At 42.7% G+C, this 26,023-nt stretch overlaps 1 protein-coding gene and 2 long non-coding RNA genes across 3 annotated transcripts in view; 2 read left to right on the top strand and 1 right to left on the bottom strand.

The window, feature by feature from the left end:
• Positions 1–26,023, bottom strand: part of LOC310682587 — a 384,385-nt gene that overhangs the window by 333,364 nt on the left and 24,998 nt on the right. The gene's annotated exons all lie outside the window — the stretch shown is intronic.
• The window catches only part of CYP7B1 (cytochrome P450 family 7 subfamily B member 1), a 102,130-nt gene that overhangs the window by 29,629 nt on the left and 46,478 nt on the right, over positions 1–26,023 (top strand). The gene's annotated exons all lie outside the window — the stretch shown is intronic.
• Positions 8,278–10,702, top strand: LOC310682564. Its single transcript, XR_014514000.1, has 3 exons — positions 8,278–9,470; positions 10,187–10,295; positions 10,620–10,702. It is a non-coding gene; the product is annotated as an uncharacterized lncRNA (long non-coding RNA).

Below are 26,023 nucleotides of genomic sequence, written 5' to 3' on the forward strand. Positions count from 1 at the left end.
GGTAGCTTCGAGAACACTATCCAACCATCTCGTCCTCTTCTCCTTGTGCCCTCCATCTTTCCCAATATCAGGGTCTTTTCCAGGGAGTCTTCTCTTCTCATGAGGTGGCCAAAGTATTGGAGCCTCAGCTTCAGGATCTGTCCTTCCAGTGAGCACTCAGGGCTGATTTCCTTAAGAATGGATGGGTTTGATCTTCTTGCAGTCCATGGGACTCTCAAGAGCCTCCTCCAGCACCATAATTCAAAAGCAATTTGAATGGTAGCATCTCAGAATGCAGATAATGGATGGTACGTTTAAGTGACCATCAGGAAGCATGCGTCACATGGCCTAGATCGGCTGTATCTTGCCAGCAATAAAGAACTGAAAGCTAAACAATAAAAGTGCAGCAGTAAAAAATTAAAGTACTAACAACTTTGTGTTGGTAACACTAAATAAGGAAGGTGGGATGTACTAAAATGATGACCATCTGCACTGACTAACATGGCATTAAAATAGCTTTGCTAATGCTTTCTGCCTTGTCTAGTCTGTTTATATCAGTTTCTGTAGGGAGAGTGTCATGATTTGCAGATTTGTTTGGGTTATCCTTTTATCTGTTGCCATTGGTTGTACTTCGTTTTCCCACCAGCATCGTCTGTTACCAGTGGGGCTCCCAGCTGATGAGATACTTGATAATGTCACTGATAATCTTTTAGTTCTTCATATGAGATGTAGGAACATATAAAACTGCCTTGTATCCAGTCAGCCCATTGGTACATTAAGCTCATCATAGTCTACACTTAGGACGCGGGTGGCTCTGTGGGTTAAAACTACAGAGCCTAGGACTTGCCGATCAGAAGGTTGGCGGTTCGAATCCCTGTGACGGGGTGAGCTCCCGTTGCTCAGTCCCTGCTCCTGCCCACCTAACAGTTCGAAAGCACATCAAAATGCAAGTAGATAAATAGGTACCACTCTGGCGGGGAGGTAAACGGCATTTCCATGCGCTGCTCTGGTTTGCCAGAAGCGGCTTAGTCATGCTGGCCACATGACCCGGAAGCTGTACGCTGGCTCCCTCGGCCAATAAAGCGAGGTGAGCGCCACAACCCCAGAGTCGGTTACGACTGGACCTAATGGTCAGGGGTCCCTTTACTTTTACCTTTAGTCTACACTTGCCCCCAATGGCACTTCAAGGTTTCACATGGGGGGTATTCCCACTGCTACCTCGAGATGCCAGGGATTCAACCTCTGACTTGGACCTAGAGAAAAAGCTGGGATATAAGTACAGCCAATCAATCAAATAATTGGAGCATTCCTAGCTGAGATGTTCCATTCTCCCACCCCTTGTATGTCCAGGGGCGGAGCAAGGTGGGTGTGGTCTGCCCTGGGTGTCATCTCCAAGGGTGTGTGTGACAAACTGCTGTGCATCACTCAATCCCTGTGAGAGACATCGTGGCTTTCGGTCTGCCCACCAGCTCCCCCTCAGATATAGGGCAGCAGGCAGACTCCTCATCGCAAAAAAAGCTCAATAACTCTGGCTTCCCCCAAAATTTGAAATAAAGTCACACTATTTTTGCTGGCAAAATTTTTTATAATTCAATGTGTGTGGGGGGGGGGTGACAATAAATTTTCTGCACTGGGTACCACTTGACCTTGCTACGCCACTGTGTATGTCCCCCATCTTTCCTGCCAATTTTAACATCATTAGTGCATTACCTAGGGAATTTTCTTGTCCACTGTCAAAAATTCCCTTCAGCAACCCCTTCCCCCATCCCAACTCTTGCTTAGTGTTCCCTGCCCCGACCTTCCCCCGCCCCCAGTCTAAAGAGTGCATTCCAGAAGAGCTAATATCCCTTAAGAAAAAGGAAACTTGGAGAATAACAGCTCTGTACTTAAAAGTAAGAAAAATATCTGGTTACAACTTTAACCAAAAGTGGATGAATACTTAAAGTATTCTTGTTTTGTTTTAATGCATTTTATTGTACATTGTATCTTGTAAGTTGTAGTTTCTGTAATTTGCTTTGGGATTCTTTCTGGCAGTGGTGCATGAATTGAATGCACTGAAATTGAATTGTAAATTGAAATTAAGGTAGGAAAATATGCACCAGAAGTCTAGTGAAACCAGCCACCATATTTCTAAGAGATCTCCAGTTTTGGCTTTAGAAAAGCAAATGAAGCTAACAGCCTGGTGCAGAGAGAAAAGCCCAGAACCAGCCAAGTTGGAGAGGGTGCCAGTCCTCTATCCCTTTATCTGTATATTACTCTAGTAACCACACTGTCCCATCTGTCTGCAGTCACTGCCTGGAAGAAGCAGACAGCAGCTTCAGACAGTCAGGTGAAGCAGTACTTATGCACACCATGGCTTAGAAAACAGGCGGATGCAGGTCAAGAACCCTTTATCACTCATGCCCTTTATCACTCATTCTCAGGGGTGAAAAACTTTTTTTACCCCAGGAGCTGCATCTCCTGCTGGTCAACTTTCTGAGGGTTGTATACCAGCAGGTACAGCAACAGATGTGTCAAAAGTTAGCCCTGCAACAGTTAGAGGTTTTTAGATAGAGATACATGCATATACAGTGGTGCCCCGCAAGACGAATGCCTCGCAAGACGGAAAACCCGCTGGACGAAAGGGTTTTCCATTTTGGAGGTGCTTCGCAAAACGAATTTGCTATGGGCTTGCTTCGAAAGACGAAAATGTCTTGCAATTCCTGGGGTTTTTTCCCCTCCCCCCCCCCTTTTCCCCAAGCCCCTAAGCCGCTTAACAGCTGTTCGCTAAGCCGCCTAACAGCTGATCGCTAAGCCGCTTAACAGCTGATCTAAGCCGCTTATCAGCTGATCTAAGCCGCTAATAGCCTTTTAGCAGCTAATCCGCTAATCCCTTAAGCATTTAATAGCCGCTAATAGCCTTTTAGCAGCTAATCTGCTAATCCCTTAAGCCTTTAATAGCCGCTAATAGCCGCTAAACCGCTAATAGCGCTAATAGTGCTAATCCGCTAATGGGCTTGCTTCACAAGATGAAAAAACCCGCAAGACGAAGAGACTCGCGGAACGGATTCTTTTCATCTTGCGAGGCACCACTGTAGCTCCATTCTTCATCCAAACAATCAAGAGAAGAAGAAGAGGAGTTTGGATTTGATATCCCGCCTTTCACTTCCCTTCAGGAGTCTCAAAGCGGCTAACATTCTCCTTTCCCTTCCTCCCCCACAACAAACACTCTGTGAGGTGAGTGGGGTTGAGAGACTTCAAAGGAGTGTGACTAGCCCAAGGTTACCCAGCAGCTGCACGTGGAGGAGCGGAGACGCGAACCCGGTTCACCAGATTACGAGTCCACCACTCTTAACCACTACACCACACTGGCAGTATTTCAGTTAAAGAACACATTCTAGCCAAGCAAAACTCTTGAGGAGGGCATAGAGTATGACCAGTGAGAGGTGTGACCTACAAAGGGGGTGTGGCCTGAGAAGAGTCCCACAGGCTACATAGAGAGGCCCAGAGGTCCACATTTGGCCCCAGGCCCTGAGGTTTCCCCAGGCCTGCTTCATCTAGAGAGACTTCTCTTGCAGTCTAAATCATGGCTGCATGTTGCACATGCACGAACACATATCCTGGCAACTTCATAAATTGGACGTTGAAGCCATTGTTTGAAGGGGGCTTGCAAATAATGTTTTTGAGAGGGCCTAATTTGCATTTGCTTGCTTGTTTTTATTAATATTTTTATTGAAAGAATTACAATTATAAAGTAAGGCTGGAAAAGAACAAAGATGCGCACGCACACACACACACACGTAATATACTCCCATACATTCTTACATAAACTGATATAGTGTTATTATCCTAATACATATATAGATGTTAATAGTCTACTATATTCTGTATAAACTCATTCCACATGTATAAACACATCTCTTGCTCATACCCTGACATCGCTCAGATTTCCTGGAATGCTTCCTAGTCAGTGGGATATGATTTAGACTCATGAAGAAGCGCTGCTCTTTGAAAAACATATCCAGGCAAAGTAGAATAACATCTAGGGCCTTGATGATATTGGCATACGTAAGAAGGTAAACACATTTGATATTAACTAACATGCAGTTCATTTTACATAGACCAAATACATTTGCAATGTTATATCTGCAAAGATTTTCAGTGTTTCTGAACTGAGAACTTAACTCTTAACAAAGTTGAATAGCAATCACGTTTAGGAATATTTTTGATATGAAGAGAAAAACTGTTACTTGAAGAGTAAAATGGTAAACGGACCCCTGACCATTAGGTCCAGTCGTGACCGACTCTGGGGTTGCGGCGCTCATCTTGCTTTATTGGCCGAGGGAGCCGGCGTACAGCTTCCGGGTCATGTAGCCAGCATGACTAAGCCGCTTCTGGCGAACCAGAGCAGCACACGGAAACGCCATTTACCTTCCCGCTGGAGCGGTACATATTTATCTACTTGCACTTTGATGTGCTTTTGAACTGCTAGGTTGGCAGGAGCAGGAACCGAGCAATGGGAGCTCACCCCGTCATGGGGATTCGAACCACCGACCTTCTGATCGGCAAGGCCTAGGCTCTGCCCACAGTATCCCAGCACATTTTAAGGTACAATGGATGTCCTGTCAGAAATTTATGATACACAGTGGAAAGTACAAATGGAAACTGGGGGTGGCCAACAGATAGGACCTGATATGAAATGAAGCTTCCCAAAATAAGCATTAGTGTGTTGATTGTCTGGAAAGTGGAATAGCTCAAAATTAAACTGTATCTCTTAAATGCTCTAGTCAGTATACCAAGAAGGAAATGCCTGTAGCCACCAAGCTACTAATCAGGAATGAGGTCTTCCCCAAAGCTTGGATGTGTCTAGCAGAGGTAGGCAAGTGACTCATGGGGAAAAAGACCTACAGCTATGGATTTATTTAAATTCAGCCACCAAGGATTTCTCTCCACTTACAAAACATTTGTTGTTTTTGTATCCAATATGCAAGTGAAGATTCTAACATTCTCAACCACTTCTAAACTGGCCAACACAATAGTAGCTTTACCTCATGGCATTCTTACTCAGCCTAAATAAGAGTAGCAATAGTAGGCAATTGATCTTAGTAAAGAAGATAACACAGTAGGACAGAAGGGTCCCAGTAGTACTGGAACAAGAGCACAGCACATTTTCTGGGGTTAGCACCCATGTCCCTCTATCGGAGACAGCAACATTATATCCACAAATCTACTCGGCCCTTGCATACAAGAGATAGCTCGGTAAGCATAGAACTGGGGAGTGAGTAGCACTTCCCATTTCACCTCTAGTGGTGAAATGTGATGCGCCGTCCCTGAAACAAGTTGTGGTGAAGCAAAAATGAGAAGCGTATGGCCCCACAGATGTTTTGGGACTCCAAACTCCATCAGCCCCAGCCAGCATGGATAATAATGGTCAGGAATGATGGGAGTTGTAATCCAATAATATCTGGAGGCCCATCTGGAGGGTCCTTGGGTTCTAGGACTACTTCCTTTGTAGAATGTCTATTACATGCCATGTGTTGTCTCACATATTGCTATAACTAGACACACTCCTTGCTGTCTCAAATAGCATAACAACAACAGCATGAATGTAACAAGATATAAAATCAACTAAGAGAGCTTAGTTTTAGAATGTCACTACTATACACAATTGCATTATTTATTTCACATGAGTGAACAGGCAGAAGGAAGTAAAAATAATTTTAATGACGTAAAAACATAAAACAAGCCTTCCTGATCAGGCCAATAGTCTATCTAGTTCAACATCCTTTTCTCACACAGGCCAACTAGATAGATGCCTGAGAGGAACCTGCAAGCAGGACACAGCACAAGCAAAGTCCCCTCTGCCAACTATGTTTTCCAGCAACTGTTATTCAGAGGCATTACTGCCTCTGACCTTGGAGGATAGCATAGCCATCATGGCAAGTGTCTCCTGATATCCTTATCATCCATGAATTTCTCTTTTAAAGCCATCTAAGTTGGTGGCCCTCACTGCTTCCTTTTGTCTCTTCTTTTCTCCCACCTCTCCTTTTAGTCACCAGGTTTGGGAGCTGCAACAGTGGCATTCTTCCATATCAATCAGAGGGTACCAAAAGCAGATGCGCAGTGCCTTTCAGGGGCTGAATGTTTCCCAAAGCAACTCTAATTGTGTGTCAGAAATAACCATAACCAAAACATTATCTGCTGTTTCAAAGGGGAGACACTGATATGCAGCAAATAATTGAGAAACTGACTCGTTGAGCAATTAAATTAGAAAAGTTCTTCAATCAATGTGGCAGTGTATTTAACTGCATTTGTATTTTCCCTCCTGTCTGCAGTGATCTAGTCAATCCAAGTGACAAGCAAAACTGACCAGCTCTAGCTCTAGCTTCCTCCACAGAATGAACCGCATCTGTCATTGAAAAAATAGGTTAACTTTAGGATTTCCTTCTGCAATCACAGCAAAAATAGTTTCCTAAGAGGTCTCTGAACTTGTTACACTTGTTAGTGCCATCATTGAGGGTATACCACCATTTTGCCCCCCAATACTAGACAAACTGGCAATGGCTAAATTGTTTATTTCTGTATTTACAGCATTACGATCCTGTCAAGGGCAAAACAATTTTATTTCTGCAAGCATAAAAAACAACAACCACATTTCTGATAAAATCAACAGTCCAACAGGCATGTATTATGAAGTTAATAGTCTGTCAAGACATTAACAATGTTGATTCCTGAAGAGAAGTCGAGAATTTTTAAAAGACAAAACGGTGTTTATCAGATGGGACAGATTGCTGCTTGTCTGACCGACTTAGTTTGTGTGACAGAGCTATGAGCTGCCTTTGGGTTCACAAGTCCTTCAAAACCAAAGATTCATGCTAATAGAAAGCTTTTCAGTGGAAAGCTCCCAACAATCTGAATTAAAGTTTTATTTATTGGCTTTGACCATCTACTTCTGTTATCAACCATAAGGGCCCGCACACTTCATCAACTCTCAACAATAGCCGCAAGCTTGGACAATCTGTCTTGTGTCTTCATTGGGGTAAAACTTCAATGGAGCAGCATCGATTAAAGAGCAACCCACGCATAAAATGGAAACTCATTAAAATGGACTTTTTCAAAAGGGGGGAAAACCTCCGTTCCAATTGAATTGAACTGTTTTTATTTAGGAGATGAAAGGTCCATTACCCAGCTATACATTCATGTGGTCTTGGCTTAAGTGCTTTCTATTTGACTTCAAACTTTGGTTCCTTCCCATGTCTTTTTGAGGCTTTCAGAGCACAATGAGAATTCAATCCTTACTGCAGACAGTGTAAACCTTATAACAACAACTCAGGGACCTTTTATGTTTATCATTTTGGCGACATCTCTTTTATCTGGGTGACTGGGGAAAGAACAACGGGGCTGCTTTCACATGTATTTGTACAGACTTTTAAACATTCTTCCAAATTAGATGGATGCCCTCTAAATAGTAGAGGAAGCTAAACATAACCCAGGTGTAGTCATTTGCATTATAGATGGAAGACTGCATAAGCGGTAGACGTCAAGATAGCTTTTCTGAAGTGTTTATATGCAAACTGACTTGCAGCTTACTGCCTGAAAACCTCACCTTGAACTTATTATGAGGGCAATAATAATATAAAAACCACACTTGGTAACCTGCGCTACATGGAAACTTTTATTTAACACACAGCATGCCTGTAAGTGTGCAATCTACAAAGCATGATCAAAGCTAAGTAATAATATTCCAATTGCCTTCGAAGGAGATGATTGAACACTAAATGAAATGAACTATATTCTCAGTTACATACATATACTGAATGTCAAGGGAAATTTGTTTAACACTGTGCAGCTACAAAGAAATATTCACTGAGTCTGCTACTAAAGAGCCTGACAGTGGAGGAAAATGAATCCAAAAACATTATTTAAAAATCATTACATCATGTCCTTATGTGTTCAGATGCCTTTCAATATACAGACTCTTAAGTCCACTTCTAGTAGATTGTAAGCAATTACAATCTTTTTCAAAGTCTTGCTTTCAAACCTCATTATATAAAAAATATACTCAGCCCAAACACACTATTAGGCAACAGGATCAGTTCACTGCAATGCTATAAAATGACTTCATCAAGAATTCAGAACCAAACTGGTTTGCTAACCAGCCGGCTGTGTAACATTGCCATTGACTTTGAAGACACAAAACTGTTAAAATATAATACAGCAAATTCAACTTTTTGACAACTTCCAAGGCCAAAATAAAATACTGTACTCTGTACAACACACATTTTCAAAAGTAAATAGATCTGGAAGGTTAATAGGATATTCCAATTCTATTTTAATATAAATCTATATATTATTTCCTAAAAAGGAACAAGAGTCAATAAAAAAGTAAACACTCCAGGAACTGCTTACCACTCCCCTGTGTGGCAGCAAAAAGTGTCACTACTGCTTCTCAGGGAAAAAAATATTCCAGACTGACTCCACCCAGACTGGCCATTGGCTCCTTCTGGGCAGGAAGGTGTAGAAGATGCCTTCCTGACTCAATGGAACTTTGCTTAAGCATCACTGTCTTCTAGCATGTCTTGTGTTTCTGACCTTGCTCTTCAGTCCTGACTCCTGACTTATTATACTGGTCCTGCTTTCTGGTTTGCCATCTGACTCTGAATATGATTCTGACTTCTGGCTTAGTATTACTGATCCTACCTTCCATTTTCCCCTTGGATTCTGTTTGCCCTTGTATCCTTACTCCAAGTTCCAGGTTCTTGATTCTTTCCAAACTATTACCCAGTGGAATGATTCCTTCTCACGATCTGGACACTAAGCTTCTGTTACTGCAGTCCAAGATTGCATTTTCTTCTTCAATGGCTATGTTGTTCAAGCTCAGTTTGTGGTCAGCTAAATTGTGATTGTATGATTATCAAGCTTTTGGCTGCTTCTCAGTTTCTCTTACCTGTATTAAAACAACTGTAAACCTGCCAGCAGTCTAGCATTGGTACAGTCTCAGCCATAAAATGGTACTCTAGAGTGTATAGGTAGAAGTAGGAGATAGAAAAAGCCCTGGTTTAGATATTTCAAACTTTATCAAAGGGGGTGGGGTGGGGGGTACTCAGGGTTTCATGTATGTGGAGGAAAGAGTTTCATCATAGCCCATAGCCAGTGTGGGAGCAAGCGTGTAACAGAGAATCTTCTGTCAACAGTTAGAAGAAAACGGCTCAGATATGCAAAAACAAAACAGGATTGCACATCACTTGCCCCATGGGACCTGTTACTATGACGAATGTAACTCAGCTTGTCCGGGGCATCACAGAGAGCCAGGGAAAATTCCATGGTTACAGAAGCACATCACAATCAGGGGACTTGCCTCTAGGTCTCCGGACAGCCCAGGCTGTATATTGTGTTCCATTCATAAATGTAGCCCAGCAGAAAAGTTTGGGTGTTATCATGAGATATTTTGGAAATGTATAAAAGAGGGAGGTCCCAATAGACTCCTTTAACTGGATTACTACTCATTTAAGGTACTCTTTCATGAGTACCTTTCAGATACTTAGTACAGGTAGAATGAACAGGGGAAAGGTGGCAAGATTAGTATCCCCAGTAAAGTGGGGATGGAGCAAAAAATAATTCAGGCACTGAGGTCAAGGAAGATAGTTATAGATTTGGGATTCAGTGGATGATATCCATGGATCCCTTCCAAACCTGTGATCCTTTATAGGGGAGGGTAGAATATATAAGAGGAAATAATCCAAAGCAGTTCCTTTGTTAAATACTGCCATTTATGTTGTCCTTACTAAGTTGATAGTGACATCACCTTGTGAGGTAATAGAGTGTTAGCTAATACTGGTAACTGGAGACACAGGGGCATGTCTTACTCTGTGCTGGACCTAAAGCTGAGTTTGTGACTTTCCTAAAAACCACATAGGGAGACAAGATCTGCTGGAATGTTAATGTAGTGAGCCCCCTAATCTTATGCTCTGTCTACATTGCTCTTCATTCCAGAGGAACCAAACCCTGAATAAATACTAGAATCACAAACGTTTTTATTGCTCAGAGACTGGTGAGTGGGTGTGCAACAATGTTGTTGTTGTTGCTGTTGTTGTTGCTGCTGCTAGCAAATAATACTGTCTTTTTCCCTAATGGGACTTAAGGTGGTTTACAGATCAAAATGGAGGGCCCCATGTTGACTATCCCTCTCCTAATGGATAACCATTATTTCTATTAATACTTTCTACAGAAGAAAACTTTAACAACTCTTGTTTCCAAAACCAAACCAACCAGAATTAATTCTGAATTCCTAGGTGCGTTCCAGGTACTGATCCTCACTTGATGACAGCTTCCAACAAGTATGTGTGAGAAATCATCTATCTTTATCAAATTCTGCTTTGGAAAAATAAGTTTTTCCATTGTGAAGCAAACACTTCATTGTGCAAATTTTACCCAGCCACACTTATTCATTGGCAGCAGTGGTAACAAAAAAGTGTTTCTAGAGACTATTTACAGTACAGCAAAAACATTTAGTACCAGTAGCTTAATCAAATGTAAGAACATCAGACAGATAGGGTGTTTTTTTAATTGTCTCATTTAGTTTTGAAACATAAGGCCCTGTTCACTTCATTTAAGTCTCACAATGAAGGGAAGCCTGATCAATCTGTCTTGTGTCTTCTTAGGGCGAGACTGCAATTGAATGGAAGCAACAGATGAACAAAGCCCACATTCAAATCTGTAGCTCATTAAAATATGTTAAAAACGGGGTTAAATCTCAATTGTAAGTGAACAGTGGTTGGCTCCTTTCAGCTACATACATTTGATTAATAAACCATACATTCATTAGCTCTGAACCAGTAGTCTTCTAAGTTAAATTTGAATAAATAGCTCTACTGTTTAGACCTTTAACTAGCCTTGAAAAATGTTTAAGCAGGCAAAGTTTTCTCCTTTGGTTGTTTTTGAGAACCCCCCCCCCCCCGCCCATACTAATGACAAGGAACTCGTGGAAAAAAATATATCAAAATGTCAGTTCCTTTTTGTGACTCTTTCTGTGGGCATACAACAGAGTTTAGATGATAGATAGATGATAGATAGATGATAGATAGATAGATAGATGATAGATAGATCGATAGATAGATAGATAATGACAGATAGATGATAGATAGATAGATAGATAGATAGATAGTGACAGATAGATGATAGATAGATAGTTATAGATAGATAGATAATGATGTATAGACAGTGTTTTTAAAATGCATTCAGTATCAACTATTCCACAAAAACAGTGTCTGTGAGGAGTGACTGTAGCCTGCTTGTAAGTGAGGGCCTAATCACATGTAGGAGGTTAAGGTGAAACAGAAAAGCATGTTGCTTGGAGAGCTGTCTAGAACTAAGGAGGAAAAGACATAGAACAGGGGTAGTAAATATGGTACTCTCCAGATGTCAATGGACTATCGTTCCCATCCCTGACCATTGGTCATGCTGGCTGGAGCTGGGTGCTCATGGAAAGCACCATGTTGCCCATCCTTGAAGTAGTAGAGGAAGGTTCTCCTGTGCTTTTCTTTGAACCCAAAGAAGCATGGAGACAAGGATGAGTTTGTCAGAACTGATATATGTGCAACTTTCGGACCAACCTAAAGGGCAGCCTCTCATGTAATGCTTTACATTGCTGAAGCTTCTAATGCATTGCTTGCTGCAGCCAGGCTACCCCTGCCCACAAATAGATCTAGCCATGGCTGGGAAATGGTGCTCTTAGCCAGTCAGGCTGCCAGTGACGATGTTGGGCAAAGGATCTCTCTCCCTACCCCAAGTATGCACCTGCTCCTCCATGGAGAGTACATCCCTATCTAGAAAGGGCAAAGTAAAATACAGTGGTACCTCGGGTTACATATGCTTCAGGTTACAGACGCTTTAGGTTACAGACTCCTCTAACCCAGAAATAGTACCTAGTTAAGAACTTTGCTTCAGGATGAGAACAGAAATCGGGCTCCGGTGGCGCAGCGGCAGCAGGAGGCCCCATTAGCTAAAGTGGTGCTTCAGGTTAAGAACAGTTTCAGGTTAAGAATGGACCTCCAGAATGAATTAAGTACTTATCCCGAGGTACCACTGTACAGCTCAATTCCTGGACCCAGGAAACACATCCATAAGGCCTTTGTCTCCTCAGACACAACCTCAGTGGAATTGTGTATATGGTAATTACATAAAACGCCAATGAACACTCATTATTTGAGAATATGCTGGGTAACCCCAAAGAGACCTGGAGCAAAAAAAGCCTTTAAGCTCTCTGCCCTCCTTAGGACTTAACTTGTGCAATTTCAACCAGCCTGCTTCCGGCGGTGTAGTGTTGAAACTGTGCAAGTCAAATGTGCGTAATATGAGGGATTTTTTGTGCTTGCAAATGAAAGGAAATAATCTGAGTTTCCCCTCTCTTATATAAACACAAAAAACCCCCTACATTTTGCTTTTTCTGAAAATAATAATTATTTTGTTTAGAAAATCCTTTCAGGAGCCATGGCATTCTTCTGCTCACTCTGAAAAGACAAAAAGTTATAGGTTGGTGTGTTTAGACTGTGATAGCCCACCCCACCCCTGTGTACTGTATTGCTTTTCTCCTACTCGGCTCTTATTGATGCCAAATGTGGGTCAAAAAGGTAAGGCTGGTCCTCCTTTGTACCCAAGCAATGGAATAACGAGGACATCTGTTTTCATATGGTTCTTGACACAGACCACCAGAAATTTGGTGTCGTGCTGTCCAACCTTGTACATCACTGCAGAACAGCATCAGATTTTCTGATTGATTCTGACAAGTCACTGACAGTTTTTGAGGTGAAATGCATACATGACAAAGGGCAAGCAGAGGCTGCATATGTCAGCCACAACTCAGCCTGGTTGCAAAACTGCATATTGCCTGTCTATACTTACCCCTATTTGCCTGTTTCGCCTTTTCCCTATTATCTCCAACCATACACTCTCTAATGCCCCCAGAATTTCCATGATAGGAGGTGCGTGATAATTATTTGGGGAGAAACTCAGTGCTGCAGAATTAATCCTTTGTATGAATTCATTATTATGCCCATGAGGAATACTTGATATACTTGAGTCATGGAATTGTCGGGAAACATTTGGCTGTGTTTTCATATGATTCGAGGCTACAGAACTGCAGAGTTTTGTTGTTATCCCCATTTTAACTATGCAGCACCAACTGGTTCCAATTTTCCTAGCAGAAAGTGCCTGGGATCCCAACTGCTGATGTAAAGGGGTTAACTTGGGGTATGTTTCAGTAAAATATAGACATAGATACATCGGCTGACTTAACATGGGTTTACCAGCTTCAAAACAACAGTTCATAGGGTTAGACTTGTATTTTGTTCTCTTCCATAAAGCAGATGCTATTTTGCAATTCAGTAACCTGTCATTTGTGGTAAAGCTTATAAGCTTTTAGAGGCAAAATAGGCCCACTGGAGCCTGCCATCCATTAATACCAATAGCCTTGCCCTCTTTGGCTAAGCAGTAAGAGCTAAATGGTAAGAGCTGTTCTGCAGTGGACCAGCCTGCCTTGAAACATTATGAGCGTTCCTTTGCTGGAGCTATTTAAGCAGAGGATAGGCAGTCATCTGTCAAGGATACTGGGGTTCCAGGATTCCTGCAGTGATGAGGGGCCAGACTAGAGGATCTCAAAGGAACCCTCCCAAAGTCTATCATTCTAGGTTCTATCACAGGTAAACAGGGACTTGTGGCCACTGGGGTATTTTAGAAAAGCAGGGAGAAATACAGGTCTGTTCCTAAAGTAGCAATTCAATCCTAGGCATGTTTTCTCATAAGTCAAATGTTCCTAGTCCCAAGCTGTCTGCCTAATTGTACATTTTGCTTGATTATTTAAAGCCCTTGTAGCCAGGCACATCTCCCGCTGCTGTTCTTTGCTTTTGTAAGTGATATCCCCAGTGCTTGTTTCCTCTTTTTCTTTGCCTTTGTAAGTAATACTCCCAGTGCATAATTTGTAGAAAAATAAATACTAGGATTCAAGTATGTGATGAAACACAATCCTTCCTGTAAATTTTTAACTTCTAGGGGCTATTTTAGTTGCCTAGTAATAAGTGGAATGCACTCTGCATCAGCTCTGAGATATGCTCATTTCTTCCTTCCTTCGTGTATTTATATGTTCCCAGGGTTGACACATATTGAGACCTGACTATGCCATCACAACCTTTGCTGTTATCTCTTCTCCTTTATGCATGACACAGTTTTGTGGCACTCTGCATTGTAACAGTACAAATTACAACAACAACAACAACTAATAAAAATAATTATATATTTTTTTTAAAAAAAGTTTTGCAGCCTAATTAATCTGGAGCGCATGCTCAGAAGGAAATCCCATTGAGTTTATTGGGGATTAAAAGGTAAAGGGACCCCTGACCATTAGATCCAGTTGGGGCAAACTCTGGGGTTGCGGCGTTCATCTCGCTTTATTGGCCGAGGGAGCCGGCGTACAGCTTCCGGGTCATGTGGTCAGCATGACTAAGCCACTTCTGGCGAACCAGAGCAGCGCACGGAAACGCCGTTTACCTTCCTGCCGGAGTGGTACCTATTTATCTACTTGCACTTTGACGTGCTTTCGAACTGCTAGGTTGGCTGAGCAACGGAAGCTCACCCCATCGCAGGGATTCAAACCACCAACCTTCTGATCGGCAAGCCCTAGGCTCTGTGGTTTAACCCACAGCACCACCTGCGTCCCATTGGGGATTAGTCCCTAGTTAATAGTGATAGGATTACAACCTAAATGGGTTTTAATCATTAATCACTCAACTGTCATGCATTCTTCTTTTTGATCACTTTGGGAGCATATACTCCTTTGTGGTAAAATAGGTAAAATTTACCTCTGGGTAAAACAGTAGCTTCTCCCATTGTTTTAAATTCCTTATGTGCAGCTTTGCCAACGTTCCAACCAAAATCAATGAAATAAAAATGAGAGAGCAAGGAGCATTGCAACTCCTTAACCCTTCATAAAATGCAACTGTTGCAGAACCAGTCACTGACACGCTCATGATTTGCCAGCCTAAGAATGAGCTAGATACCTGCACGTTCCCTGCATACCTCTTCCCTTACACACCCAGATTTGGTGCTTTTTTAACCAGAATTGTAAAACTACAATTGAATGAGGTGCATACTGTGAAACTGTGGTTTAATCACTGCTTACAAACCCAAGCATGCAAGGACCTGGTTCAGATGCAACAATCGTGAGTGACAAAACCACCATTAATCTCAAGATTTGTTGTCATCAATTGAGGTAAAGGTAAAGGTACCCCTGCCCATACGGGCCAGTCGTGTCCGACTCTAGGGTTGCGCGCTCATCTCGCTTAAGAGGCCGGGAGCCGGCGCCGTCCGAGGACACTTCCGGGTCACGTGGCTAGCGTGACGAAGCTGCACTGGTGAGCCAGCACCAGCGCCGCACACGGAAACGCCGTTTACCTTCCCGCTAGAAAGCGGTGCCTATTTATCTACTTGCACTTTGATGTGCTTTCGAACTGCTAGGTGGGCAGGAGCTGGGACCGAACGACCGGAGCTCACCCCGCCACAGGGATTTGAACCGCCGACCTTACAATCAGCAAGTCCTAGGCACTGAGGTTTTACCTACAGTGCCACCCACGTCCCTGTCATCAATTTACACAACATTTATTTTTATTCAGATAAACAGGGGACCTGGGTGACGGAAACTACCATTCACAACATTTGTATACTTCTCCTCCTATCTTCTAACTTACTATGTAGCAGTTTTACCTGTAGCTAATTTTTCCTCACTTTGCATAACTTTTTGTTTATGTTTTCAAGGGATTATTTTACAACTTTTGTTCCGTTCATTTGGCACTTTTGTCTGCTTACATTTACTTTCTATATCCCTTTGTGTATTTCTGCAGTCTTTTGAGGAGTGCTCCAAGCTGCTCTGCCCCAGGCCTTAAAAGTAATGCAAAATGCTTTTTTGCTTTCCCTCCTGAAACTGAATATCAGTTGGGGTGGGGGAGGAAGCATAATTTCTAAGACAGAGTTTGTTTTCCTTTGCTCTCAATTTGGAGAGCAAAACTGCACCACACTTTTGAGGTTTATTTTACAAGCTAAATGAGAAGCAGCAACACAAGGAGAAATCACATATTCATCTCCCAGGAATAAACAAGAGCATTAATATCCTCTTAGCCGTGACCTCTTCAAAGCAGCGTTTCAGTTCAGGGAGTGACAGTTGGAGTGATTAGAGTCAGGCAGGCAACCTTTTTTTGGCACCACCTCACTTGGTTTCGATTCATTTGGAAGAGACGTTATTGGCACGGCAAGTGGAAACAAGTGTTGCTAGACAGGTGACAGACTCCTGACTAATCTGTTTGGGGCAGCGTTTGAGGTGCAGGGTTACACTTCCATCATAATGTCTTAGCACCCAGGTCCCCTAAATCAGGGATGGGGAGGGTGTGTGGCCCTCCTGATGTTGCTTGATTGTAGCTTCCAAAATCCCTGACCCTTGGCTATGCTGGCTGGGACTGATGGGAGTTGGGAGTCCAACAATACATGGAAGGTCTCAGATTTCACTAAACTCATCCATGGTACTAAACTCATTCGCAGTCCATATTTGGCAATTTCCTTTATCAGCAGTGCTCTCTCTCCCTTTCCTGGTGGCAGTGTTGTCTATCCCAAAAAAGCCATGTCATATCCTCCAACATTCCTCAGCTGAAAATAGTGACGTTTTTCACTCCCCTCCAACTGATCCTCCTTGAACCCCACCCCATTTTTATCTTCCTATCCCCTGCACAGAGTATTTCCTATTAGAAGAAGAGTGAGTGGCTTCAGCACTAGGTAAAGGTAAAGGACCCCTGGATGGTTAAGTCCAGTCAAAGGCGACTGCGGCACTTATCTTGCTTCAAGGCGAGGGAGCCAGTGTTTGTCCACAGACAGCTTTCTGGGTCATGTGGCCAGCATGACTAAACCACTTCTGGTGCAACAGAACACCGTGACGGAAACCAGAGCTCATGGAAATGCCATTTACCTTCCACCGCAGCCGTACCTATTTATCTGCTTGCACTGGCATGCTTTCAACCTGCTAGGTAGGCAAGAGCTGGGTCAGAGCAATGGGAGCTCACCCCGTCAAGGGGATTCAAACTGCCGACCTTCTGATCAGCAAGCCCAAGAGGCTCAGTGGTTTAGAGCACAGTGCCACCCGCATCCACTACACCAACAGGACACAGTACACATGCTCTCCACCGTCCTGAGAACACCCTTTAATTCTAATTTTGGTAGAGTTACAAAAAGAAAAAACACAGACCAATAAATAAATTTTAGAAAGGGGCAAGATTAGACGTGGACACACATAGCATTTAAAAAAACCAAGACTTCTTGTGCTCCCCTCTACTCACCCTTTCTTCTCGCCCAGGGCAGCCCTTTCCTCTGCTTGCCCCTCAGAGCTGACACATCACACAGAGCTGGGCCTCGACAGCCACAGCCTTTTCTCCTCCTCACCTGCTCTCCAGCAGCTGCTCCAAGCTGCCCAAGGGAGGAGACTGGCAGCGGCAGCCTCTTCTGCCATGGAGAGGCAACGTGATGCTCCCTCACAGCCGCCACTCAAGACAAGCACTGGCTCATCTTGCTCTCCAAGCTTGACCGTAGAGTAAATAGAGACATCCAAGCTTGATGGTGGGGGTAAATAGAGACAATAGGGATCAAATTAGAAGCTGGGATGGCTTTAAGAAATCTAGGACTGAAAAATTGGGACACTTGGAGGGTATGTCATGTGTAAATGTAAGATAAAAAATGCTTCCATACACATGTTTTAACAAGTGAAGATGTATGCACTTGCACTCCAATTGTTCCTGCCACCTTCATTTCACTGAATAGCAGACTCTAAGCCATGCCCACCTGTCTGCATAGGGCATCAGGTGTGTGGTTTCCAGGCACTGCCAGCCAGGTGATCACCAAACCCCTGCAAAATGCTGTGCCTTTGCCTATGTGTTTTGATTTGAAGCTGCACTGGGCCAATGCAGCGAGGTTTGCTGGCACTGCCAACCAGCTGATCACCAGTCCTTGCAAAACCCTGTGCCTTTTCCCCACATGGTTTGATTTCAAACTGCATGGTCAAAGGAAAACTGGGTTGGCCAGTGAACAGCATTTGGTGGCCAAAGGATCTGACCTGTCCACTGCAAACTTCTTCATTTTGGATTAGCAAACTGCAGTACTATGTTTGTAGAGTTTGTGCCATTTTTCACATAGCAAAAGCTCAAAGATCAAGTGACTGTCAGGAGTGGTGTCATCTGGTGAGTCTTGATCAAGGCATTTGTCATTCTCCTCGTTGATTTGAGTCTATTTAATTTTTCTTGGAATAAAGCACATAATGTCCATGTTACTACTCCCTCACAATAAGACTAACCTTTAGGATCCTTTTGATATTAGGCAAGAGTAAGCTTAAGAGGAACTGTAAATGAATTGCATCTAAACCCCAGTTTATTTCTAAACACTTTACCCCGCTTCAAATAATGGCCTTCTAGCCAGAGGCAAACTGCAATCTGGCAGGCACACAAGGCCCTGAAGACTCTACCCAAACAGAAAAGGGCTCAATAGCTCATTTGAAAGCTTCAGAGTGGCTTGAAATCCTCACTCCTCTGAGAATATGTTTGCTTGAAAGGTTTGCTTCTCAATACAATGAGGGGGCAAAAAGGATTAGACAGGCATTTTACACTTTGATGCCTAATTTATTAATTTTGTTGTCATTGAAAAAGTTTGGGCTCTTCTATCTGTATATCTCCAAAAAAAGCTATGAATGAAACTTCATTTTAGTATTTTCTTCAGAATGTCTTCTTATTTGTTTTGGCTCACCTACCTTTTTGGGGGTGTGTGTGTTTTATTTCTTTGCTTTTGTTTTAAAGAAAGTTTGTCTAGCCATTGTAACCAAGAAATGAATTATCTAGTGTTGCTAGCCTGCTTCAAGTGTAGTAATCTCCCAAATGAGTAACATTATGTAGAGAAAAGTGGGGATAAACACATGCCCTCTGCAAGCTGGAGGGTAAACATTTGAAGCAGGGATGCTGCTGTACTCATGGAGGGTCCCTGTACATATTAGAACCCCAAAGTATCAGGGTTGTAAATCACATAGAAGGCTACAAGGATTATGGTAGGAGGGTGAGACTGAGCACCTTTATTCCCAGTTCCCCCACATGATGCTATTTGTTCAGCACATTGAATTACCTGAAGAGGGCTAAAGCGGAGTTTGAATCTGTATCTGCAGCTATCTTCTCTACTGGTTTTGCGCAAAGAAGGCAACTAAATTGTTGTGGAGCATGCTAAGAGTAGTAGTAGTAGTAGTTTTATCATATATTAAATTTATATACAGGTATAGTCATACCTTGGAAGCCAGATGGTTTGTGAGTTGAACATTTTGGTTCCCGAACGCCGCAAACCTGGAAATGAGTGTTCCGGTTGATGAATGTTATTTGGAAGCTGAACGTCTGACGTGGTTCCCGTGGCTTCTGATTGCTTGCAGGAAGCTCCTGCAGCCTATCAGAAGCCACAGCTTGGTTGTGAAATATTTTTGGACGTTGAATGGACTTCCAGAATTCGACAACCTGGGTATGACTGTACTGCCCTTCACCAAAGATTTCAGAGTAGTTCACAAGTTTCTCTGCCGTGCTTGTGCTAAATATGACATAAACCAGACATTTACTTTTGTGGATGGAGCACTTCTGAATTGCATTTGATGTTCGAACCACATTAACCCCAAATAATCTGGTATCAAAATCACCAAGGACAAGAGAGTTATGCTAAAGGTATTGGAGGACTATGCGCATTTTTAGAACTGGCAGTATAGTGACTATAGACAAGACCTGCAGCTGGGAGACCTAGAACTAAATCAGGATGGGAAACCACTGGCCTTCACAGCCTTCTTCTGAAACCGTCATAATTGTGACAATACATCACATTGATTTTGTTGGGCTTTGTTGCCTTTAGCTCTGTGTTGGATTATGGTCAAAATATTCCAATGGTACGATAGGGCCTTCTCAGTAGTGGTGCCCTAGATGTGGAATCAGAGGTACAGCTGTCAATAAAAGTGGTTTAGCTCTCAGCACCAGCTGAAAACATCTCTCTTCCTCAAGGCCTTTTGTGGAGGTGAGAATTGATATATTCAGCATTTTGTTTTGTTTATAAAGGAGCAAATTGAGTGTTAAGTGTTCTGTTCATGTGGTTTTAATTGTTATAATATTGCGCATATTGCATTATTATTATTATTTGACTCACACTGAGATCACTTGCAATGATTTAAATTCCAGAAATAATGAAAATAAATAAAGAGGAATGTTCTGCCTGTGATAATGCTAAAGTTTAAGTCAATGTTAATGATGTAAAGGCTTCAGGTTCTGCAAGTAATTTAATTTGAGTAGATGAAAAATAGGGTTTATTCTAAACATAGGAAAACTCCTATATGACTGTAGATTACCTTCTGTTGTGAAGTATTGTTTGGGGTGTGGTGAAGGAGTCAAGAGCTCAAATTATTTGCATACTCATGCATTTTTTTCTTATGTTTGACAAAATGCAGTTGTTTGGCATCTCCCTTGTAGCTTGCAGCTACTCTGCAGAATGCCCTTGACCTCAAATATGAAGTTTATAGCCAGCACAAGCATATTCTTGGCTTGAGTATGATTTGCCCTAGTCCACTCCCAAAGCATGTTGTAAGATGGCAGGATGTCCATGAGTTGAAGAAGAACAATGTGAAATGAAAGGTGTCAGGGCTGGCTCCGGGTCCCAGCTCACCAAGGACCAACGCTAGCCGATAGTACAGTATCAAAGTCTTTATTGAAGAATAGTCTCCATTTACAAGTCTCAGCGTCCCAGCCCTACGTCTGGACTTTAGACCGGCGAAGCTCTGTCTGGATCTCCACCCCCTCTGCACCAGTTTAAGACTCTAATCTTACTCCACCTCTTCCTTCTCTCTCTCTTCCTCTGGGTCTTACTACCCCCCGGGGTCTCATTCCTCCTGGACTCTTCCGACGCAGAGCTTGACCCCTCTGACTCCTCCCCCTCTCTTCGGCGGGCTTTAGGACCTGGCTCCCTACCCGGGCTGCCCACCTTGCCGCCCTCCTGTACATTTGAACTTGGCGCGCGCGCGCGTTTTACTTTCCGGATGACCGTTTCCTCGCTCCCTGACGAGGGTGTGGCCACTCCTGCCTCACGTTCTCCCTCTGCCTGCGCGCTCTCTGATCCCGATGCCTTGGACTCCTCCCCCCTACTGCACTCTGGGGGGGACGCTGGTCCGGATTTCCAGCTGCTACTCTCTGAGTCCCCTCTGGCCCCTTCTTCCCGAGGTGTCCCCCTGGGCACTCCCCTTGCCCTGACCATGGGGGCCCCTTTCTGTGAATCCTCCGAGTCACTGGAGAGACTCAGAGACCTTGGACTACTGTCGCCGCTGACATTTCCTTCCGACTCCTCCCCCTCGCTCTCCGTTTCTTCCCTCTCCTGTGACTCTGCTCCTGAACCCCTGACAAAAGGATTTATTTTCTATGTAAAAAATAAATAAATAGAGTTTGTCACAAAAAGTACAACCTATGCATCAAATTGGATAAAGTAGAAGCATTAATTCTTTAAGCATATTTTATGCTTTTGCTGTAGTACTCTGATTAATTCCCACCTATGTAAGTTTGACACAAGGCTACTTCAGTGTGGTTTGTGACCCTTGGGACACTTAGGATACATCAGAATCCATGGTTTGCTTTATTTTTTCTGTTACAACTGTGAAGAAACATAATCCGCCATTTTATGTTCTGTACTTCATTGTAAAGTGGTTCCTTTCCATTTCAGAAGTTGTTACAACCAGGAGGTTAAAATGAGCATAGGAGGGTCAAAGTTTCTGCCCAGGATTTTGACACTGAAAGGGGAAATGAATCCTAAAGACTAAAAGGAAGGGGTAGGAAGAACCCTCTCCCCCCCCCCCCAAGGAAGAAAGAAACTCTTCTGTCCTTCTGATTGGCCAAGATGTTGAAAGAACAGTGGATGAGAGAGAGAGAGAGAGAGAGAGAGAGAGAGAGAAAGAGAGAAAGCTGGCAAATATAGCATAGAGATGGAGTATGAATACTGCTGGAGAAAGAACAGCTGAAATCAGAGACCAGAGGACTACAGTAGATCCAGACTCTAGGAATGGAAAGTGAGGGCTGCTAAGTGTTGGCTTGGGTAGTAGATAAACTATCTTAGACTATGTTTAGCAGAATACCTTTTCCTCTGTTGTTTCCATCTTCTTTCCTGGTTAACTATTCAAACTGTTTTATAATTAGGTTGTCTCTCCCTACCCTGCCTCCTGGCGGTTCCCTCATTGCGAGAAGTAAAGCTACAGGGAACCAGGCAGAGGGCCTTCTCGGTAGTGGCGCCCGCCCTGTGGAACGCCCTCCCAGCAGATGTCAAAGCGATAAATAACTACCTGACATTCAGAAGACATCTTAAGGCAGCCCTGTTCAGGGAAGTTTTTAATCTGTGATATTTTATTGTATTTTTTGTTTCTATGGAAGCCGCCCAGAGTGGCTGGGGAAACCCAGCCAGATGGGCGGGGTACAAATAATAAATTATTATTATTATTATTATTATTATTATTATTATTATTATTACCCACAAAATCTTCACTGGCCATTTGGTTGCTAGGCAAGCAATGTTTAGCAAGGTGTATGTTTCTTAATGCAGCTGTTTTCATTTTAATCTGATTTTGATGAGAGTTTTGCAGTTATGATTTTGTACGTTTCATATTTGTTGCCCACCCAAGTTTCCAAGATGGGCTTTAAATCAAAATTGGCAACTATTGTACTAGTTCCGCATGCAAAGTATTAAGCCGGGGAAGTACCCAAACTTACTTATCTAATATGAGAAGGCTGGTCCTTGCATTACTACTGTTACAGAGTCTCACCTTGTTGCTGAGCTTCATTGAGAGAGCAGCAGGACTTATGATGCAGCAAGTAATATGGATGTCAGTGGAGTTAGAAAGAAATGCTGCAGCCAGAAAATACTGCAACTCCCTCTTGCATTTTGAATAAGCAATTTTCCAGTCTGTTGTCTTCTGTCAAACGTGATGTTCTGAAGCATTTAAGCAAAGTTAATATTGCCATTGAGCTATAAATTGGGGTGGTGAAAGCTTCATAATGAAACTTCCACCCAAGCAGAATCAACCAATGTTGAAGCTTCAGTATAAACTAAAATCTGGTCCAGCTCTTGAACCTGCCAGTGGCACTGAGCTGATATCCAAATCTGGTAATTTATTTGAATTTAGACATAGAGCAGGAATGGGGAACCTGTTCGACTCCAACTCCCATCATCCCTGACCATTGCTTATGCTGGGGCTGATGGGAGTCAGATTCCAACCGCTTCCCTATTCATAATCTAGAGCATGCTTTTTTCTGTTCAAAGCCAAAAACTACTGTCGTGGTTTGTGTGTGTGTGTGGAAACCAAACACAATTTTTGTGTACAGATAGAAACTAGGGTCTGTAGTCTAAGAGCTAATTCGCTCAACAAGTTAAGGTGATATATATTTTATCATATCAAATGATCCACATGGTAAGAACTAAAAAGTACTTATTTCCACAGTCATGCTTTGTATATCAGGGACTCCGGTGGCGCTGTGGTCTAAACCACTGAGCCTCTTGGGCTTGCCGATCAGAAGGTTGGCGGTTCAAATTCCCACAACGGGGTGAGCTCCCGTTGCTCTGTCCTAGCTTTTGCCAAGCTAGCAGCTCAAAAGCACGCCAGTGCAAGTAGATAAATAGGTACTGCTGTGGCAGGAAGGTCAACTGCGTTTCCGTGCACTCTGCTTTCCATCACAGTGTTCCCTTGCGCCAGAAGCAGTTTAGTCATGCTGGCCACATGACCTGGAAAGCTGTCTGTGGACAAAGGCCGACTCCCTCAGCCTGAAAGCGAGATGAGCGCCACAACCACATAGTCACCTTTGACTGGACTTAACCGTTCAGAGGTCCTTTACCTTTGTATATGATTATTTCAGTTTCCACACAATTATTGCCAGTGTAGTGTGGTACCAAAGTACATTTGGGTGAATGAGCTCTGTGCACTTTGGCAACAGTTCCCATTGATAGAAAAACACAGCAGCATAAATTGACAGCGTCTTCAGGGCATTCTGGGTCAGCCAATGTTGGCATCACATGTCATGGTAGTTCCACCACCCTCAGAGGTTTAGGGAGCTGATGGCCTTGAAGAAGGCATTTTCTGTGTGTGTCCCAACAGAGATTTATCCGCATCTGCACCTTTTAGCAAACATTGAAGACACATTTCTTTACCCCGGCCTTCAACACATGAGATGTATGTTTTGGGGACCCACCCTATTCCTGTGACTGTAATTTGTTTTAAATATTTTCAATTCTGAATTATAAATAGTTGTAACCCACCCTGGGACCTGCTGGTGTTGTGCGGGTAATAAATAAATATAATCACCATTACCATCATAATGGCATTATGCAGATGTAAGTGGCACTGCCCTAAATCTGTTTGGCAGTGCAGTAGCTCATACCTTAGCTTTGCCTCAGATTTGCGTGGTAGGTTTTACATTGAGGCCCCATGAGTCTTGCCACTGATGGAAACAGACTTGGGAGGTTACATGTGTTAGCTTCTGCAGCATTTCAGATGCCTCTTTTTCATCCTACAGCATATGTAAAGATCTAAGCACTGGCATTATATCTCCATATATTTGTCTGCTGCTGGTTCCTTGATCCCCACAGGTCAAACGTTTATCATATAGACTCCAAATAAGAGGTTTCAAATGGTGTCATTTATGTGTTCTAAAATGTAATTCTGAAGTCACCAGAAAGCTATAGTATACTACATGGTTTGGTATTGGTGATGACCATTTTGTTTCTAAAAAGTCTTTTTCTATAGCACTTTCTAAACAACAAAATAGGGAGAAAAAGGTAGGACATTGCTGTTCCAAATTGATTGTCCATCTATCCCAGTATTGTCTACTGGCCACAACTCTCCAGGTTCTCAGCCACAGGGTATTTTTCATCACCTGCTGCCTGAACCTTTCAACTTGGGTTGTCAGTCATTGAACCTGGGGTCCCTTGTCTGAAAGAAATGTTCTCCACCACTGAACCATTCATTGTTCCTTCCTCAGGTAACTGTGGAAATCTTAAAAGGTAACTTAGCTTTTTAAGTGTCTTGGCTTTTTTAAAAAAAGGAAATTTGTTTGATGGCAGTAACAGCGCAGCTGTCACTCTTTCATAATGAATTTGCCACACTTAAATAAAGGGGTGCACCTAATTTCTAAGCCCACTTTTAAAAACCAAAACAGCATTTCTTCTGGTCAGGATACAATAGTGGGAGAGGGAGCCGAAATTTCCTGAATGACTGAATTGTATTCTAAAGATCTGAGAATTTCTCACGCATGATATGTAAAGCCCATCTCCAGACGTTGTGACACTCACTGCTGTAGACAGTGTTTGCCATCCATAAATTTACAGCTTATTCTGCCCTATTCATAACTTGACTGGGTGTTTTTTTTTTAAAGCATAAATAAATAAATAAAACAATATATGTATAGATAGATAAAGATATAGGTGTATAAAATATATCCGGTTACAGGTTGTGTTCTATTTAGTCCTTGATTGAAACGTATTGCTCCTCAGTATCTTTTAGCTATGAAAATTATAATATGGAACAGAGATTAGAATGAAATTATCATGGCTTGAAGCCATTTGCTCAGTGGTGGCAGCCACATAAACCTGGGCCCTGAGAATGATGATAATACATTAGGTTCTGCATGCCTGATATTATTGCTGTACATTATGTATGTTTCATTTATACTATTTCGCATACACCAGCAATGCTGACAGATAGGTAATTACTCTCTGCGCCAATGAACACTTATCAGCACCGCCGCTGTTTATTGCTGGAATGAAGTGCGCTTGTCAGTCAAGGTCACTTGTTTGTGTGTCCTCTTTAATAGTTCTTTCACAGTTGTTGAACTTTGCATACAGTTCTTATGGCAGGGTTTCCTTTACTCCATAATGTGTTGCTTGTGTTATCAAAGTCACTTATATTTATCACTTTAATTGATAAACAACTGGGTTGCAGGAAGCATAACTA

Source organism: Podarcis tiliguerta, assembly GCF_965153285.1.
Source record: "Podarcis tiliguerta genome assembly, chromosome: 7".
In the NCBI taxonomy this organism is placed as follows: domain Eukaryota; kingdom Metazoa; phylum Chordata; class Lepidosauria; order Squamata; family Lacertidae; genus Podarcis; species Podarcis tiliguerta.